Below are 17045 nucleotides of genomic sequence, written 5' to 3' on the forward strand. Positions count from 1 at the left end.
ATAATAATGGGATACAGTTGTATTCTCCACACTGTAAATGTAACTGTCGGCAGATGAGCACTCGCTGTGCTACCAAACTGGTTTGACTTTGGGCCACGCCAGGGAATGGATACCAAATGCCCTCAAGAAGTTGGACTTCTGCTGCTAGAGGACACTCCACAAGGATAATCCCAGTGTGGGAAGCAGCTGATCCTGGGAACCAGATAGTTCTAATGCAAAACACTGGAGAATCAGGCATCAACAGGAGATTGGTACCAAGGATAAGACAGGACCCTAGCGTAATCAGATGAAGGGTCAAGGCAGACATCTCATATACAGGTCAAACAGTCTGGACAGACAACAGAATGAATCACGTAGTAAAGCATAGTCTAAGGAACAGGCACAGGTAAGTATACATTGAATAGCAGACATAGGAACAACTCAAGAACACAAGGAACCAACAGCACTCAGCCAAGAGGGAATGGACTAAGCAACATCAAACAGGTGCAGAAGAAACCGGATTGGGGAGGGAAGAATAACGAAGAGCACTCTGGCTCTTTAAAGGGGTTACAAAAACATGGCCACTTCTTCCCCTCTCTTGTCTCCAGATTGGGTGGGGTTTGGAACTCAGTTCCATTGAAGTAAATGGAGCTTAATTACAAACCACACCTGAACTAGAGACAAGAGAGGGGGAAAAGTGGCCATTTTTTTTTTAATCACTGGATAACCCCTTTAAATCTAAGAGGCAGGAGCATGCTAGTCCCTAGAGGACAGAGGAGGAACTGCAGTGGTGCCAGAATCACAGAGCCAAGGCCATGAAGCTAGTGGAAGCCAGCGTGCACCCATCATCATAGACCAACTGGTTGGTGCCGTGGAGGAGTGGGCAAGACAAGGCCGTGAGCGGTGAGCTGCGGCAGAAGAGCAGACAGGACTGGCGACATTACAGTAATATAGACCTAAAGGATATAGGAGAGCTGAAGAGGGTTCAAAGCAGGGAACCAGATTATTATATAGGAAGTTTCTATAACAATGAAAGGCTTGTTCGTCTTAGAAAAAAAATGCCTTATAGGTAATTTTACTAATTTATATATCATTGGTCACTTCAGAGAACTGGCCCATGATTTATTCATTCCAATAACAGTACAAAGGACTACGGGACATTTTATAAGTGTCGGGGAAAGGTGATTTAGACATCAATATAGGAAAAGGTGCTTTATAGTCTGAGTAAACAGACTATGGAAGGCCGTACCTCAAGAGGTAGCAGATCTCCTGACAACACTCAAAAAGGGCTGGATGCTTATATAATGACAAATAGCACCAAGAGATATAAATAATTTAAGATTAAATGATGTATAATTGATCTGAGAGGCTGAAATTGATGGACGGGTATCTTTTTTTTTTTTTTTTTTCAACCTAAGTTTTCTTTAGATGGTTCCACAGAGTGAATGATATTAATTCAGACAAGCAGTTATCATGGCAAAACTCCTTGATATTTGGAGTATACTGGCAGTAGGCCTATAGACAAACCACCCCTAAACTTACTTTTGATGACATTACTTGATAGATAGAACAAAAGTTTTCAGGAAACAGGGTTTCTTATGTTTGTGAAATAATACAGTCACCGTTTTACTGGGTGTCTTAAAAGAATATAACTTCTCCTTTTACTTTCCATCTATAATGTAAGGTCAACAAGAATGGCTTGTACTCCTCTACAGTGTACTATCCTCTACTTTCTATTTAATGATTCCCGGCAGCTTTTCGGGACATGTTTCGTCTTCACACCTACACAGTTTCTCTTTATGGATGACATTTTTTCACTCGCTTTGGCACGTTGCCACTTCTTTTTGTGCAAAATTTCTTTTTTTCAGTTCACTTCATCTGATGTTCTACCACCCATCATGCCTTCTCTTTTATTCAGTCAGGACATAGTGCACTTGATTCTACTTTAAATCTCTGATACTCTTTATCAATAATGTACTCGGTGGTCTATTCTTTTATTATGGAGCATCACTTTTCCTGCATGTACATCCATATATAGAAAACAAAGCCTCAGAACTCCCACTTCTTCTGGGCACTGCATTTAGTTCAGGTTGGTCTGTTTGTTGTGGGAAAGATATTGGGCTGGAGGATTGGGGTGAACATCCACAAACACTTTACTTGTGTGGTAATTCATCCTCTGTATATTAGAAATACAGTAGGGGGAGATTTATCAAACATAGTGTAAAGTGAAACTGACTCAATTGCCCCTAGCAACCTATCAGATTCCACCTTTCATTTTCCAAAGAGTCTGTGAGGAATGAAAGGTGGAATCTGATTGGTTGCTAGGGGCAACGGAGCCAGTTTCACTTTACACCATGTGTGATAAATCTCCCCCAATATGTATATAATAAACTGTACTTATTATGAATTCATCATACCCGTGGAGATCCATCATACAGGTGGAGATCTAATTTTTTGAATCTAGTTTGTGACAAAGCTGGTGCCTGTATCCTTTGTAAGCCTTAGGCCACCTTCACACACCCGTAGCGCAATCCGTGGCTACGGCTACGCGGCTGCAGACCGCACTACCGTATGTGTATCCGTAGTGCTCCGTGCTTCACGGAGCACTACGTTCACACATCATTACCCCAACGATCCGTGCCGCAAAAAAACGGTCCACATTACAAAATGTCCGTATACACATACGGACGTGTGAACATTGGATAACATTGGTTTCATGTTCTGTCCGCAATTGTGTGCCCACAATTGCGGACAGAACAACGGATGTGTGAATTAGCCCTTAGGCCCCCTTCACACTTCAGGAAAATCTGTAAGTTTTTCTTATTAGGAATTCCTGTCAGGATTTCCTGACCCATAGGCAGGGGAGTAGCTAAAGGCTGATGGGCCCTGGTGCAAAATGTTAGCTTGGGGCCCCCCATCTCACCCGATCAGGCAAAGTCATATCTAATGTTATATCCAATTACTCTAATGTGCCACCATGTTCTAATGCCCTGTCACTGCCTCCACCTCATGTACTGCACTACTGCCCCCTATAATTAATGGACTGTACTGTGTCATTGTCTAATCATTGTATTCCAATCTTTGACTCTCCAGCTGAAAAACTACAACTCTCATCATAAACTGCCAGTTGGATATGATGGGGGTTGTAGTGCTGCAACCTGAAGAGCCAAATGCTGAAAAACTCCCATAATAAACTGTCAGCAGGCACAATGAAGTTTGAACTTCTGCAACCTGGACAAGTCACCTGATATCACCTGCAGTCCTATGTAACACCACAGATAACAGTGATATCCCTCTGAGTACAGATAATGTAGTAGTCACCTGCAGTCCTATGTAACACCACAGATAACACAGTAATATCTGAGTACAGATAATGTAATAGTCACCTGCAGTCCTATGTAACACCACAGATAACACAGTGATATCTCTGAGTACAGATAATGTAGTAGTCACCTGCAGAACTATGTAACACCACATAACACAGTGATATCTCTGAGCACAGATAATGTAATAGTCACCTGCAGTCCTATGTAACACCACAGATAACACAGTGATATCTCTGAGTACAGATAATGTAGTAGATGTCACCTGCAGTCCTATGTAACACCACAGATAACACAGTGGTATCTCTGAGTACAGATAATGTAGTAGTCACCTGCAGACCTATGTAACACCACATAACACAGTGATGTCTCTGAGTACAGATAATGTAGTAGTCACCTGCAGTCCTATGTAACAGCACAGATAACAGTGATATCTCTGAGTACAGATAATGTAGATGTCACCTGCAGTCCTATGTAACACCACAGATAACAAAGTGATATCTCTGAGTACAGATAATGTAGTAGTCACCTGCAGTCCTATGTAACGCCACAGACAACACAGTGATATCTCTGAGTACAGATAATGTAGTAGATGTCACCTGCAGTCCTATGTAACAGAACAGATAACACAGTGATATCTCTGAGTACAGATAATGTAGATATAGACCCCCTGTGTAGCCCCCCCATAGTATAGACCCCCTGTGTAGATCCCCCACAGTACAGACCCCCTGTGTAACCCTCTCATAGTATAGACCCCCTGTGTAGCCCCCTCCAATAGTATAGACCCCTTGTGCAGCCCCCCCTCATAGTATAGACCCCTTGTGCAGCCCCCCCAGTATAGACCCCTTGTGCAGCCCCCCCAGTATAGACCCCTTGTGCAGCCCCCCCAGTATAGACCCCTTGTGCAGCCCCCCCCCTAATATAGACCCCTTGTGCAGCCCCCCCCAGTATAGACCCCTTGTGCAGCCCCCCCAGTATAGACCCCTTGTGCAGCCCCCCCAGTATAGACCCCTTGTGCAGCCCCCCCCCAGTATAGACCCCTTGTGCAGCCCCCCCAGTATAGACCCCTTGTGCAGCCCCCCAAGTATAGACCCCTTGTGCAGCCCCCCCCAGTATAGACCCCTTGTGCAGCCCCCCCAGTATAGACCCCTTGTGCAGCCCCCCCAGTATAGACCCCTTGTGCAGCCCCCCCAGTATAGACCCCTTGTGCAGCCCCCCCCAGTATAGACCCCTTGTGCAGCCCCCCCCAGTATAGACCCCTTGTGCAGCCCCCCCCAGTATAGACCCCTTGTGCAGCCCCCCCAGTATAGACCCCTTGTGCAGCCCCCCAGTATAGACCCCTTGTGTAGCCCCCCCCAGTATAGACCCCTTGTGCAGCCCCCCCCTGTATAGACCCCTTGTGCAGCCCCCCCCTGTATAGACCCCTTTTGCAGCCCCCCCCTGTATAGACCCCTTGTGCAGCCCCCCCTGTATAGACCCGCTGTGCAGCCCCCACATCGCAACATTTATGTAAAAAATGAAAGAAAAAAACAAACAAAATAAACTCACCTCACCTGGATCCTTGATCTCTCTCAGGCCTGGCAGCTTCTCTTCAGTTCAGTGAGCTTCCGGGATTCCGGCCCTGTCCAGAAGCTCACTGATGCAGGACTGCGGCCCCCGGATTTTCCCTCTCTACTGCACGGCGGCTGACATGTGACGTGATGACGTCACATGTCAGCTGCCGAGGAGGCGGAGAAGTCCCGGCGCCGCGGTCCTGCATCAGTGAGCTTCCGGCCAGGGCCGGAATCCCGGAAGCTCACTGAACTGAAAGAGGTCCGGCCCCCCCGGATTGGAGGAGCACAGGAGGAAGTGGCAAGGGGGGCCGTGCGGGCCCCCCTAGCGTAGGGGCCCGGTCGCCATGGCGACCCCTATAGCTACGCCACTGCCCATAGGGTTGCATTGAACACTGACAGCCTGACTGACTGACAGGGTGTCCGTTCAGGAAAACAGGTCAGGAAATTATAGAACCTGTCCTATTTTCATCAGGATTTCCTGAACAGGTGCCCCCATAGAAGTCTATGGGAGCTCAGGAAACCCTGATGATTTCCTGGTACTTTCCTGATGCGCATCAGGAAATCATGAAGACACTACTAATGGTTTCCTGAACATAAAAACTGATTATTGTTAGGAAATCCTGAATGTTTCCTGAAGCCTTAAAAGACCTCCTGATCAGGATCTCCTGACAGGAAAAACTTACACTGACGTATAAATGGGGCCATTACATATTGCTAGTGCTGCTTTATGCAGCACCAGAAATACTGAATCTCCCCTGAAGAATATTAGCATTAAAATAGACATTAGACTTAGGGGAGCAGCCTGCGACAGTAGTGCCACATAGCAACCTATAGCAGAGGGAGCAGTGATTGCCGGTTATGCTCACTGATGACAGTTATGCTCTGCTACACTGTGCGCAGCTGCATATATGCTCATTTTATTTGCTCATTGCTAAGGGACGTCTGTCATAAGGCTTCCTTTTTTAACTATATTGAATATTAATCATATATATATATATATATATATATATATATATATATATATATTATTGGAAAAAAAACAGCAATCCCTTTTCCTTTAAGCAGAGAGTAGAAGACAATTCGTTGGGACTTAACAGATATTTGACTGTAGAAGTTATAGTGAAGGAATCTTCTGTTGCATTTCATCCTTGAGCGCCTGCATTTCATGAGGCATCACGACTGGTGAAGGGGATGGGATGAAATCCAATAGCATCTTGAGAAGGCATTGCTTGAGTTTAGCGCCTGCCATTTCATGAGGATATAACAATTCTTATTTTGCAGAACGAGAATTACGGAGCCACAAAAGGATGTGGGATTGTTGTGTTATTGTTTCACTTAAAATTTGGCAGGCAGCGGCTCATTTAGACCACTTTTGGAATTTTTTCTGGTATGATGGGAAATGTTTCCTGTAATAATGGCAGCTTGAAGCAGTGTGAAGAGGTTGTCTCAGAAAGGCAGTTTTCCTTAAAATTGAAGCCGGCACAGCTATCAACTGGTTGCCATCTTCTCTAACCCTTGCTTGCTTTTATAGCCATGGGCAGTAGAAATATAGCACTACATGCCAATGAATGGTTGTCCATATCATGCATGGGCCACTTGAGTCTGACAGTATGGTAGTCACTCTTGATTTGTAGTTCTCTGGCTCATAGAGGGATCTCTAGAGAGGGACCTCCTCTCTATGGGTAGGTTCACACGTACCGGAGTCACAGCGGATTTCTGTGAGTTGGGCAGCAAAATCCACTGTGATTCCCAGTAGTTCCCTATTAGTTTTTATGGGTTTACATACTCACAGCGGATTTTTCTTGTAAACTCTGTCGCCCTAAAGCGGCACTATTAGCAGGTTCAGCCCAATGATATGCCACAGAAGATCTTTACCTGATGAGAGCAGGGCTGGTAATGAATCCCTCTCTTCTTCCCCGCATTCTTACTATAGCCCCTAATTGCCCCTATGCTTATACGGGGCTTAGGAGCATTTGGGGCATCACCCCAAGCCCTGAGCACCAACTTGGCCTACCCAGTCTGCCCCCTCCCGTGATGCCCCCTCCCATGCCGCTCACTATGCATATATGAATATGCATAGTGGGCGGGCCAGAGCAACCGCCTCGGATCGCCTAGAGCAACCCTCCCGTGCTGCCTATCCCACCCCCTCCCGTGCCAATCACTATACGGCACGAGAGGGGGCATGCTGGGCGGGCTGAGGGGTTGCTTACTATGCATATTTATATATGCATAGTGAGCGGCATGGGAGGGTGTGGACTGGGCGGGCCAAGCTGGTGCTCAGGGCTTAGGGTGACACCCCAAATGCTCCTAAGCCCCGCATTAGCATAGGGGCAATTAGGGGCTATTGTAAGAATGCAGGGGAGAAGACAGGATTCCGTACCAGCCCTGCTCTCATCAGGTAAAGATCTTCTGCAGCATATCAGCAGGTTCATTGGGCTGAACCTGCTGATAGTGCCGCTTTAACCCTCTGCAGACAGGTGAATACCGTCCGTGCTCTGGCCTGCTTCTGTGGCTCCTGGCTCCCTGCTCAGCAAATCAGTGGCTACGGCGGGACAGCGCACTGATTGGCTGAGCGGGACAGCAGGGAGCTGGGGGCCACAGAAGCAAGCACGAAAAGGTAAAGTATACATCGGGCCATGGGGAGTTAAGGGGGGATTAGGTTTTACATACAAAATTACAGTACTGGGAATCGCTCGGATTTTGCTGCGAACTCGCAGCATGAAATCCGCTGCGATTCTACTCTGTGTAAAGCTACCCTAAGAGATCCATTCATTGTAATTTGGGATGCAAGACCTGTAATCATATAAAAATGTTTTATCATAATATACCACATTTTCTGTCTCAGTATCCCATTGTTTGTGAGCTGGCTATCTTTTCTGTTCCAATCCGGATCTGGATCACATGACAGCAAACAGAGTCGCTGAAAGTTATGTTTGCAGCAGAATTCACTTTCTTAATTCACTCCGAAAAGAAGCGAATCGATGCGTTTATTGGAGTGAATAGATAGTGCCTATAAGAATACATTGCAAGGTTCACCGAGGAGCAGTGGGTTCCCTAAACACAGCTATGAAAGTGATACAGGGATTACAAACACCGTACAAACTCAGATGTTAAACTGCAACAACAGGAGATTTGGAAATCTGCTTATACAATCCAAACACATAATTACTAGTTTTATTAGTTTACACAGTCTTAATAAATTGTGTTATAATATCATTTGCCGAGTCGGACAGGACTTAAAAATAGAATATATAGGGGGGACATTTATCAAGTACACCAGTCTTAAATGAACCCCCCCCCCCTTTTCTGAACAGATTTAGAGTAGAGTAGAGTATGCAAAATACTAGCCAGAAATCCCTCTGGGAAGTACCCAACCAAGGGGTGGCTCCTGTAGGGAAACCACCATATTAAGTGGCCCTATAAGTCAATGTGGCAGCCAGCAGGGTTATAGTTTGGCTGGTCTGGATAAGATCAGTGATCTGTTTCTCTTATGGCTCTACCAGGCATTGCTCCCACCTAGCCAGAATCCTGCTCCACACTGATGAGGGGCAACACCCCGAAACAGCTGTCTGTGGATGGATACCTGGCCTTTGTTTTTCCCTTGTCATTACATTGACTTATAGGGCCACTTAATATGGTGGTTTTGGTGGTTTCCCTACAGGATCCACCCCTTGGCTGGGTCCTTCTTTTGCATATTCATGTTTCCCAGGGAGCAAAGCACCTAGGATTTCACTGCATTGAGTGCCTTAACCAGCAGCTGGCAGTATTATCGTTTGGCTGGTCTCCCTGAGATTAGCGATCTGTTTCTCTTATGGCTTTACTAGGCATTGCTCCCACTTAGCCAGAATCCTGCTCCACTAATGCCCTACTAATGAGGGGCAACACCCCGAATTATACACCTCTTATAGATTTACTAAGAGGCATATGCCTCTTAATACAGCCAACCAGCCCTACGCCTGGCACAGGAATTCTTGTGAAGCAGGTGTAGATTTTTGCTTGGTTTACGCCTGTTCCTAGGTATAAACTTCAATAAATCAGGCGTTGGAGGAGGCCACATCTCCTCTCTGCCTTGCCACACTCCCCTGCATGCTCATCAAGTGAGCGGGGGTTACGGCTGGCATACGCCAGGGAGAAGGCGAGAATCTGCGCCTTCTCCCTGGCGTACACTAAGGACTCAATTTTAATAACTCTCCCCCATAGTTAGAAGGCAGCAATCTTAAAGGGACATGCAACATATGTCTGCAGTTTAATCTAATGATCCTCAACCCATGAAGTCCCGCCTAGATGCCACTGTCCTTATAGGAGAGGGGGCCCAACTGCCATGAAGCCATAAAGGAGATCTTTGATGCATGGCTCCTATTCTAATTAAAATGAGCCATGCACAAAACTTACTGGGTGTCCTACAGTTGCACCAACAACTCCATCACTGAGTATACAGTAGTGTCTCTCCATATCCAGTCTTAGAATCCGGCATGAGAAGGGGCACTACATGAGCATTTTTGTTCATCTCTACACTACAGTACCACCCCCTTCCCCTTATGAAAGACCAATTTGGAGTAAATATAAAAATCATTTCGAGCTCTTGGCTTCCCTTTTACGTATGACCGGCATTAGTTCCAAGTTAAACAGATTCATTTTTCTTTCAGGGTGAGAGAATATTGCTTTCACTTAACAGTGTCAGAGTAAATTACAGAGCCCACAAAAATCTTTAGAGGTAAAGAAGCATTTTTCTGAATAAATGAATAAGTGAAATTGTTGTAATTGAGGTGCGAAGGCTTGAACCTAATTGAAAACGCAGCAAAAACCTGGAGGCTCTGTGTGTAAATAAACAGGATTAGCATAAGCCGAACGTTTAGAAAATTATGTGTACTGTGAATCGCAATGCAAAATCTATCAAGAGAGAGAAAAAAATTAGACTTTTTTTGGTGTTTTTTTTCTGTTTTAACAATTACACTTCAAACACCATATAAATATATGTTGGGAAGCAGACAGGTAAACAATTACAGCAAATTCTTTATTTCACAAGATGTAAATGAAGAAACAAATCACAAGGGGTTGTATTTTCCTTGTTACTGATAGGCTGCTAGTCACATATTTTCACAAGAGGCACATAAATTACTGAAAGCAAACCAAGTGTTGTATGTCTCACTCGCTTGCAATTCTTATGGTCGTGCAGCTCTACTATAGATTGTGGATCCTACTGTAAGGTGTTCCTGGGACAATGGGGAGACCTTCTATTTCTACCTTGGCACTTCACTTCCATTTCAGTTGTCTCGAATTATAACTTCCAAGATATTGGGGAGCACCATATCACAATCACTGCATGTGGGTTTAACCCAAGGTGCTGTGGCTCTGGCAAACAGTTGAATGCCAGTGGTGCCCCCCACCAATCAGATTTTGATGGTCTATTATGAGGATAGATGATTAATCAAAAGTCCTAGAAAAACCTTTAAGATTATTTAAAGGGGAAATCTGACACATTTTTAACATGTTGCTGCCATATAACAAAACATAACAAACATGTTATGCTTGCCTTTCTGCGATCCCCTAGTGTCCTGAAGCGGTCCCCAGTGTCCCCCGCTGTCTGTAGCAGCTGTTATTTCTGAGATCAGCTTGTTTTGGGAGTGACACCCAGCTCAGCCAAACACTGACTGCTGCGCCATTCCATCTCAGTCAGTGATTGGCTGATTTGGCTATCATGGGATGTCACAAGCTTGTCTCGGAAGTAACGGTGGCTACAGACAGTGGGGGATACTGCAAACCGCATTGGGACACCGGCGGAACAAATCTAGGTAAATGGACTGTTACTAGAAGTACTTGAGTATATAGCATTGTACACAATGGCCCAGACTTCTTCATTTCCTAGGTCTTTGTTGTCGATTTGCCTGATTGCACTTTGCTTATGTCGGATTTACTAATCAGGTGAAAGTCTCTCTACATGTTGAGCCTGTTGGCTAGTTGTTTTCGTGCAACAAGGTTTGTCTGCTTTTTGCAAATGTGTTGTGTAAATTAACAGCCAATAATTATAACAGCTACTAAGTTATAAAAAAAAAAAAAGGAAATGAACAAACCCCAAGATAAAGAAGAATGCGTGTTGTGCTAAAAGCATCTTTTTTTTGTTGACATGATGAATAATTGTAATTTGCAAGTGATTAAAATTCATTTTGAAATATTTTGTAGGAATACCTGAAAACCGGAGATAATATAAAAAAAAATAGCAAGAAAGTGATTTAGTGTTTTAAAAGTAATTTTTAAAAAGGTAGTAAAAAAAACTGAAACAGTTAAATACAATGTGAATGTCATATATTACAGACCTCAAGGAATCTAAGGAGGCATGCATACAGTACGTTCTGTGCATAGTCCGTAAATACTAGAGATGAGCGAGCATGCTCGTCCGAGCTTGGTACTCGTTCGATTATTAGGGTACTCAATGGTACTCGTTACTCAGACGAGCATCTTGCGATACTCTAGACCAGGGGTGGGGAACCTCCGGCCCGCGGGCCACATCCGGCCCCTGAGACCTCCCGATGCGGCCCGCGGCCCGCAGCTCCCCTGTGATGCGCGCCGCTCTGGAGGAGGAAGGAGCCGGCGCACACAGCATCCTCCTGTGTCTGTGACAGCTGGCGGACACAGGAGGATGCTGTCTATGCCGGCTTCTTCCCCAGCAGAGCGGTGCGTGTCTTCAGTCTCCTGCGGGCGGCGCGCGATGACGTCACAAGAAAATAAAATGATGTTGGCAACATTAGATAACCACAACATATGGTAGATTTGTAATTGAAGATGCGGTCTCGGATGCGCTGGGTAATTTCCCCAGTGTAGCCAAGGCCACATGGACTCTTTATTAGATATATGACCAAATTAAAGTCACAAGTAAAGAAACCAATAATACCAAGTTTTTTCTTCCTATATGGGCATAGGTAAAGAAATTACCATTGGCTACTGCAGTGCACTGCACACAATGTAAGCATAAAAAAGTCCTAAAAATTGTTGTCTGGGAGATTGGGATAGCTTTCCAAAGTCTGCCTTTACTAGATGGACTCTCAAATTTCCCTTTTATGGCAAACAAGTGGATTAGTCTTAAAGGCTTCCACCTTCAGAAAGGCACGGCTGAGGAATGGCCAGTGCTTTTTCGTGATTTAGGTAATTTTATGACTTTAACAATGATATTTGTGCATGAATGGTATACGTTCCCTGATTGTCTCAGTTCTGTCTTGTCCTAAATATCTCATGACCCTAGTTAGGGTGTGATGGAGATATCCCATCGCTGAGAAAGGGGTGGGCATTTCCTCCAAGTGGATATTATATAGCGCAGAATTAGTAACAATTCTATCAACCAGGCTATATTGTGATAGAGGCAATGATTTTTTTTTTTTTACGCTGGGAGGATGGGAAAGAAGACTATTTTTGTTGGAAGGTTTGGTATAGAGATCCACTGTTAATATACCCTTACTATCTATAGAGATCAATGTGTCAAGTAAATTCATCTGAGTAGTATCATGGTGTAAAGTGAATTGGAGTTCAGGATAGATGGAATTAAGGATAGTATGAAAGGGAAGAAGGGAGTCGATGGGATTCCTCTATATGCAATAAATGTCATCAATGTTTCTGTAATTTGCAATTTTTTCAAAAAGTTGGTTAGAGTAGACAAATTTATTCTGCAAGCGATCCATGAAAATATTTGCATATAGAGGGGCAACATTTGACCCCATTCTGGTTCCCTGTGTTTGGAGATATAGCTGCTCTCCACACATGAAGAAATTTTTGCCAGCATAGTCTTTAAAAGTTCCAAACAAAACCCATTTTCCTAATTCCATACCTCCCAACTTTTGCTGGGAGGAAAGAGGGACATTCACGGCAATGTGACATAGCGACATTTGTAGTAAGCCCCCCAATGTAGCCATAGCCCCCTGTTAGGAGTCCCCCCTTGTAGCCATAGCCCCCTGTTTGGATGCTCCCCCATGTAGCCATAGCCCCCTGTTAGGATTCTACCCCATGTAGCCATAGCGCCCTGTTAGGAAGCCCCCACCCATGTAGCCATAGCCCCCTGTTAGGATGCTCACCCATATAGCTAAAGCTCCCTCTTGGGAAATCCCCCATGTAGCCATAGCCCCCTGTTAGGAAGCCCCCCCATGTAGCCATAGCCCCCTGTTAGGATGCTCCCCCATGTAGTCATAGCCCCCTGTTAGGAAGCCCCCCCATCTAGCCATAGCCCCCTGTTAGGAAACCCCCCATGTAGCCATAGCCCCCTGTTAGGAAGCCCCCAGCCCCCCTTCCCATGTAGCTATAGCCCCCTGGTAGTCAGCTCCCTCCTCATGGAGCTACTGTCCCCTATGTAATAAAAAAAATCCATATCCTCACTTGCTTACAGTAGAGCTGTCCTCCATTGTTGTCTCCTCTCTCTGCTCTGAGCACCGAAGCTATGGGGGAGAGAGAGCGGCCTCTTGTGGCTGGAGGCAGAATGACGCCTTTGGCCACGACTGTATTAACAAAGCAGGAAGCCAGTATCTCCTGCTCTGTCAGTGTCACTGCGACAGCTACTGACTGCAGCAGCAACCAGTGCGGGGGACAGGGAGAACTGTGGGCAGACTGGGGGCACAGTGGGACACTTGGGCGCCATCCCAGAACGGCAGGACACCACCCCAAAATCGCAACTGTCCTGCCGGATCCGGGATGGTTGGGAGTTATGTAATTCTAATCCTAATTGGTTACTTTTCAGAAACACCTTATTCAGGCCTTCAATGCTGAATAGAAGTACATAAACTGCACACATCCCAAGAAAACAATATAGAGTTTGTAAAAGCCATCATCCTGGATGATGATCAAGGTGTTTGGTGGATCTTCAGGAGAACATATAATACCTGGATGTGGATTAATTAGGTAAGCCCTAGTTTTGTCATTGATGATCCCTTCTGTAACATGGTGATGCAACATGGCTGCAATGGTGATCACAAGTTGTGGGGTAGAGTTAGGGTTAGGGTTTGCTCTAAGGATTGCAGGGCATGTTTTTTTTTAAAGTTTTTATTATATATATTGAAATCCACCATGTGTTTCCTTTAAAAAATCTTGTAAATCCTGTTGGGTAAAAGATATGCCCATTTCCACGGCACTGTTGCTGGTAGGTGGATTGTAGTGACCCCTACCTTTCAGTCCCAAATTGGAAATAGAAAAGATGGGTATACTAGTAGGTGCCATCAGTGGGCCTCGTGGTGCGTTGGTGTCAAAATGAGCTTGAATCAATCTGTAAAATCTATATAGGTCCTCCTCTAGTGTAAAAGTATCAAGTGGTTTTGTGGGGAAAAATGATAAACCTTAATTCAGTCCCGACATCTCAGCAGAGGATACGCCGTATGAGGAGATGTTGACTACTAAATTTGACTGACTTAGGAGAGGGTCTCGACTTCTCCCTGGCTGCTTTCTGGATTGAGGTTATCTCTTTGTCCCATTGGACATCTTGTTGACAGCCCTTTCCTGTCTGTGTTGGTGAATTTCTATTCCCTAAAAACATGGACTTCTAGGTCTTGCATTCTTCACCAGATCCAGTGGATGGTTCCTTAAAAGTGGTTCTTGACTTGTATGACTGTAAATTGGTGGAAAGTAGAGAGGAGAGAGACTCAATCATGCTTCAGTCCGATCATTATGCATTTGAATACCGTGGGCTGAAGAAGTTGGATGCAGCCCTAAGGCTTCCTGGAAAACATGTATACAGCCATAGTCCACAGGCTCTATCCATGATTTCCCAGTCTCCCTTGGGATGCATCCAACTTCTTCAGCCACCAGTATTCAAATGCAGAACGATCAGACTTGAGCATGCTCGAGTTGCGCTCATCATCTAGTGGAAAGCTGTGTTTTGATAGCCTTGATCCTGCAACAGCTTATACATGGCTTTGCTTCATCATAGTATTTGCTCATAATAAAATTCAGTGGATACAGAGAAAGTCGTAATAAGTGGTCTTGCTGGCGTCTGGGGAATGTGCCCTTAAAGTCTATTTCTCATGATATCTCTGCCTTAGATCTATGCAACTGAACGTCTATACATAATGGTGCGTTTACACGGAACAATTATCGTTAGAATTTTAGCGATAACGATTGCACTTGGGCGATAATCGGCTCATGTAAACACAGCGAACGATCAAGTGATAAGCAATAAATCGTTCATCGTGAGATTGGGAGATGGGCTTAAGGGATCTTAAAACAATCGTATTAACGATTCTTTTAAATAACATATCTTTCCGTCTAAACGCTGATCGTTATAAAAATCACACCGTTACTTTGAAATCGTTAATCGTTTGATCGGGTGAATTATGGTTCTGTGTAAACGCAGCATAAGGCTGCCAAATGACATATGCACTTTTGTGTAATAAAAGTCTATTAGAAGTATACATCAGGAGTGTTTGCAGACATATATGCCAAACATAGTATACAATGTAAAGTGACTATAGTTACCTGTATTTTGCGGAGGCAGTTTTTTTTTTAACAAAACAGACTACTTACCAATAATCCAGGTATCACACAAATGTATATGCATTTCTGAGTAGACGTTCTAGTAAACACTGTAATTTTTCCATGAATGTGACTCACCCCATGACCACCATTTTTATAGTGTGCTCCCTATAACTATATAGGAAAAAATACATTGCTGTGGTTGTCAGTATGTGATGATTTTACCAAATCTATAGCCATGATTCACTGAACTGTAACTGTTCCTGTTCCGTGATTGACTGGAATTATAAAAGAAACACAATTAAACGTTCAATTTCTGCCCAGAGCCAAATAGAAGATATAATACTTTGCTTTGGAAAGAATTTACTTTTTGAACCACATGCAATATATATGAGTCATGTCAAGCTGCTTAACCCTCAGCGTGAAGGCTGCACCCTCCTTCATCTGACCCCATGCATGGAACTCGGAAGTAACTTCATTTCCTGTCTGGGCAACCATGTTACTCAGCAGTCATTATTAGAGGAGGTGGGGGTTCAAGTCTTTATGAAGGGTCCTGCTTGCCTTATGTTAGAAAATTCACTAACAAAATTCCTAGGATGTGAATAGAGAGTGGATATAATCGCTGAAGATCGGTCCAAATAATGCTCATCCTACTGCTGCTTTTATAAATAGAAACATTTGTATGAGTATTGAATATTTTACCCCTTACCCAATTCCGTGGAGTACCAATAACTATCCTGATTAATACCTATATATAAATATATTTAAATTTATAGATAGTGTCCATGCTGCCCTTTATATTAGAAACCTCATTTTCATATACCCTGTTATGGAGTTAAAGCAACTCTGTACCAACGATCTGACCCGCCCCCCTTCCCCAAACCTTTCATACCTTCAGATAGCTGCTTTTAATCCATGATCTGTCCTGTGGTCCGTTCGGCAGGTGATGCAGTTATTGTCCTAAAAAACTACTTTTAAACTGGCAGACCTTTGCCCAACGGCCGTGGCCTAGATTGTGTATGCATTAGGCTGGCACAACCTCTCTGTCCTTCCTCCCCACCCTCCTCATCATTAGGAATGCTCCAGGCAGATTGTCTCCTATTCATCAGCTGTGTGAATACTAAACATGGGCTGGATCGTTAAGGCACCTGTGCAATTATCAGACAGGAGAAAATGTTCTAGGGGCATTCCTATTGATGAAAAGGGTGGGGAGGAGGGACAGAGAGGGTGTGCCAGCTTAAGCATGCACAATCTAAGCCCCGGCCGTTGGGCACAGGGCTGCCATTTTAAAAGTTGTTTTTTAGGACAATAACTGCATCACCTGCTGAGCGGACCCCAGGACAGATCTTGGATTAAAAGCAGCTATCCGAAGGTACAAGTGGTTTGGGGGGGGGGGGGGGTGTCAGATTGTGCGTACAGAGTCGCTTTAATAGAGAGGGGGTTTCTGTTTGAGATGAGCAAATCTCGAGCATGATTGAGTTCATCCGAACCTGAGCGTGCAGCATTCGATTGCCAGTGGCTGCCGAAGTTAGATGCAGCCCTAAGGCTGCCTAAAAAACATGCCTACAGCCACAGGCCATAGGCTGTATACATATTTTCCAGGACTCCATCTAACTTCTGCAGCTACCGATAATCAAATGCCGCATGTTGGGTTTGACAAACCTGAGCATGGTCAAGGTTCACTCATCTCTATTCAGGATCTTCATCTTTTGGTCAGAGTAGATAGTTCTTACAAAGAAAGTCTCGATTT

At 44.5% G+C, this 17045-nt stretch overlaps 1 protein-coding gene across 3 annotated transcripts in view; it reads left to right on the forward strand.

Annotated features, from left to right (window-relative positions):
* The window catches only part of LHX2 (LIM homeobox 2), a 91484-nt gene that overhangs the window by 29981 nt on the left and 44458 nt on the right, over window positions 1-17045 (forward strand). Inside the window, exons 1-2 of one of the 3 annotated variants that reach the window (XM_069943722.1) lie at window positions 2358-2417; window positions 13572-13732. The exons of 1 other annotated variant lie outside the window; for it this stretch is intronic. The gene's annotated coding sequence lies outside the window, so the exon portion shown is untranslated. Of the gene's footprint in view, window positions 1-2357; window positions 2418-13571; window positions 13733-17045 lie in introns of those variants that run through there. One more of the 3 variants, XM_069943721.1, reaches the window with a different exon arrangement.

This window comes from Dendropsophus ebraccatus, chromosome 10 (genome assembly GCF_027789765.1).
Source record: "Dendropsophus ebraccatus isolate aDenEbr1 chromosome 10, aDenEbr1.pat, whole genome shotgun sequence".
Taxonomy (NCBI): Eukaryota; Metazoa; Chordata; class Amphibia; order Anura; family Hylidae; genus Dendropsophus; species Dendropsophus ebraccatus.